Source organism: Lissotriton helveticus, chromosome 6 (genome assembly GCF_964261635.1).
Source record: "Lissotriton helveticus chromosome 6, aLisHel1.1, whole genome shotgun sequence".
Taxonomy (NCBI): domain Eukaryota; kingdom Metazoa; phylum Chordata; class Amphibia; order Caudata; family Salamandridae; genus Lissotriton; species Lissotriton helveticus.
In genome coordinates, this window is record NC_136067.1 from 711,369,603 (window position 1) to 711,373,549 (window position 3,947).

General features: G+C 52.6%; 1 pseudogene; it reads right to left on the reverse strand.

Moving 5' to 3' along the window:
* Positions 1–738: 738 nt before the first annotated feature.
* On the reverse strand, positions 739–2,404 carry LOC144765524 (18S ribosomal RNA; annotated as a pseudogene).
* Positions 2,405–3,947: the final 1,543 nt, after the last annotated feature.

Consider the following 3,947-nt stretch of genomic DNA (forward strand, 5'->3'; position numbering starts at 1 on the left):
ACAGCACAAGTCGTCAAACCCTCAGCCTAGCCACACAGCACCAGGACAAAACTAGGTACTAGGCTACAAGGAAGGGTCGCCCCACCTGCACATCAGCGGTCTGCCACTGGGCTCAACCCCTGTTGGGTCAGGAGTCCTTGGTTTGGGAGGCAGGCCTGTGCCATGCCAGCAGGCTAAGGGGTAGCCCACCCCCTGCCCTTGTCAGAGGTGCTGCACGGGAAGAGCCAGGTGACTCCCCATCCAGTAAACCTTCCACTGAGAGAGTCCAGGGTCTGCTCACAGGCCCCAGCTCCTTTTCCAGGCTGCCCTGTCACTCGAGAAGGGCCATGCCTCAGTCACAGAAAGCCTTGTCAGGTTGGGATTGCGCACAGGAGGGCTCTGGGTAGCAGGGCCTTCAGGGGTGGTTCCAGCTCTGGGAGGCACTTTTATTTGATTTCCCCCATCACGGGTCGCGCTCAGTGAGCGTGGGTTCCCTCTCAGGAGGCCCGACTGCTGTGCCCTTCCAGAAGGACAGGAGCCCCCATCACGACCATTGAACGTTCATTGGTCAGTTCCTCCCCAGTGGAGGTGCCTGCCCCACACCCAGTCTGCAATCAAGCATCTTAGGGGCTGCAGGCTGCTCATTGTCAGTGTGCATGAGGGCAGAGCCAGGCCTGGTGCCTACAGTCTGCATGTTCCATTTGGGAGGCAGCTGAGGTTTCAGGCTGGCGCAATTCACCGCTCAGGGTGCTCTGCCGTAAATCATCCTTCCGCAGGTTCACCTACGGAAACCTTGGTACAACTTTTATTTCTACTAGATAGTCAAGTTTGATCTTCTTCTTGGCACTCTGTCAGGGCCATTGCTGACCCCGACAGGACACATCTGAGGACCTCACTAAACCATCCTATAAGCAGTAACGACAGGGGGTGTGTACAAAAGGCAGGGACCTAATCAACACAAGCTTATGACCCGCGCATACTGGGACTTCCTCGTTCATGGGAAATAATTGCTATCCCCAATCGTTACCAGGAACGGGGTTCAGCGGTTTACCCACACCTGTCGACGAAGGGTAGACCCATGCTGATCCATTCAGTGCAGCGCACGAGCAGCCCCAGACATCTAAGGGCATCACATGCTCGATCTCGTGTGGCTGAATGCCACTTGTCCCTCTAAGATGTTGGACGCCAACCACTGAGGGTGCGTAACAATTTAGCATGGAGGAGTTTCATTCGTTAGCCAGATTCACCAGACAAATAACTCCACCAACTACGAAAGGCCATGTACCACCACCCACAGAATCAAAAACATGTGAGGTTTCCTGAGCTGAATCAAATTAAGCCGCAGGCTCCACTACTGGTGGTGCCCTTCTGTCAACTCCTTAGGTTTATGGTCAGAACTATGACGGTATCTGAAAGTATTTGTACCTCCGACTTTCGTTCTTGATTAATGAAAACATTTTTGGCAGATGCTTTCGCTTTAGTTCTTCTTGCGCTGGTCCAAGAATTTAACCTTAAGCGGCACAATACAAATGCCCCAGGCTGTCCCTCTTAATAATGGCCTCAGTCCTGAAATTCAACAAAATAGAACCAGAGTCCTGTTCCATTATTCCTAGCTGAAGCCTTCAGGTGACCCGCCTGCTTTGAATACTCAAATTCTTTCAAGGTAAATGCTTCCGAACCCCAGGACACTCAGTCAAGAGCGTCAAGGGGGTGATGAGAGGCAGGGGCTGGGACAGGTGATAGCTCGCCTCACGGCAGTCCGCCAGCTCGACCCAAGATCCAACTATGAGGTTTTAAACTGCAGCAAATTAAAAAAAATATGCTATTGGAGCTAAAATTACCACGCCTGCTGGCACCAGATTTGCTCTCCAATGGATCCTTGTTAAAGGATTTAAAGTGTACTCATTCTAATTAGAGGGCCCCGAAAGAGTCCTGTATTGTTATTCTTCATCATTACCTCCCCAAGTCGGGAGTGAGTAATTTGCTTGCCTGCTGCCTTCCTTGGATGTGGTAGCCATTTCTCAGGCTCCTGCTATGGAATCAAATCGTGATTCCCACTTAACTGTGGTCACCACGGTTGGCACAGTAGGTACCGTCAAATGTTGATTGGGCAGACATTCAAATGTATCATCACTGTCACAGGGATGTGTGCTCGACCCTAAGTTATCTAGAGGTACCAAAACAGCCAGGCAAGCTCGTATTGGTATTGGTTTGATAAATGCACACATACCAAGAGGTCAGTGCTTGTCAGCATGTTTTAACTCTGGAATGCCCACAGTTATCCAAGTAACAGATGGAGCGCTCAAAAGAACCATAACTGATTTAATGATCCATTCGCAGTTTCACTGTACCAGCTGTGTGCACTTACACATGCATGGCTTAATCTTTGAGACAAGCATATGCTACTGGTAGGATCAACCAGGTAGCCACACCTGCTGGACTGAGTTGTTGGGAGACTGGTATTGTCATCTGACCGATCTTCACACCCCTCAGGAGCAAGCTGGTGCAGCCCACCCACCTGGGGGGCTAGCAGGGGGGATAATTGCAGTCAAACGGACACCGGCAGGGCCAGCCGTCTCTGTGGAAGGGAGAGACAGGCAAAGGCTCAGCCTGAACGACACACATGGTTCAGTGACACCCAAGGAACAGTCATTCTGAGCTTCCGCAGAAATGTGCTGGGGGGAGGAGAATGACAGTGTGGCCCGCGGGGGACCGGACTGCCAGGCAGCCTGCCTGGGACCTGGCGCCATTGACCCCATCCACTCTGGTCATACCACTGGAGGACACAAGCTGCCAAGGCTGCTTAGCCTTTGCTCTGCTGGGTGGGGGAAGGGCCTCCAACATACAGCATGTCCTCAAGTTGGATAGTCCCTGGCAGGGTGGAAGCTCTTTGCTTGAAATAACAGCAGAGGCTGGCCAAGGAGTCCATCCCTAAATAGACCAAGCATGCAAAACCGATCGGAGTACACAGGGCTGGTCAAGCTCTCCCCTGGCAAGCCGCCCTGCACAGGGATGCTAGCTTCTCATCCCTGCCTGTTCCCAGGGAAGGCAGGCTCGGAGGAAAGGTCCATCTGAAAGGGCTGGGAGGCAGGTGTGGAGCTGGGCCCTCAAGGGCCAAGGCGGGCAGCCCAGGCACTGGTTTTGCCTGCCTCAGAATCGTCAGTCCTCAAGGGGTCCGAGGTATCTTCTCCCTAGTAATCTGGAGGAAAAATACTCCTCTTTCATGTAAGCCGTGTCCACTGAGTAACAGAGGGGACCGAAGACGCAAATGCGCTCATCTTCCTGCAGCCCTGACTGCAGTCGGGGAGGCAAATGAGTCCTCATCGGTACTTCCAGGGCATCACAGCCATTTGGTAGTGCCCAATGGTGGGGTGGTGGGCGGGGGCAAGAGGGTAAGAGGATAATTAAAAAGAAAAAACACTTAACTCATCACCTCTCTCTCCCACATCATCTCTCCTCTGCATCGGTCGAACAGGAAGCAGCCAGGTTCCCCTGAGCCAATCACAACACTCCAATGCAGCATTGTGGTTGGCTCCCCTAAGCCAATCACAATGCTGCAATGCAGCGTTGGGACTGGTCTGAGCGCCATAATTTAGAGCTCAGACGGGGACTTGGGGGCCAGGACATGTTCTCCTTCCAGGCTGTAATGCAGCCTGGGTGGAGAAAATGCCAAGTGCAAATGAATGTTTAGCCGGTCCGAGATGGCCTGCCAAAGTGTCATGCCCACTTCAGTGTGCTCACCACTTTTCCCCTGCCCTGCCCTGAGCTGATCTGAGCAGCCCCGCACACCCCCACTCTGCTGCAGCAGGAACAAGTAAAATGATACTAACATCAAGGTATTATCATTTTATTTGTACTTTCTTTCACTGCTGCAAAGCAGTGGGGCGATGCTCCTCCGCTTTAGCGGAGGCGCCGACACTGGTAGTGCCATTGGAAAGTATTTCACGTGACCAGATGGCTGGTACGGT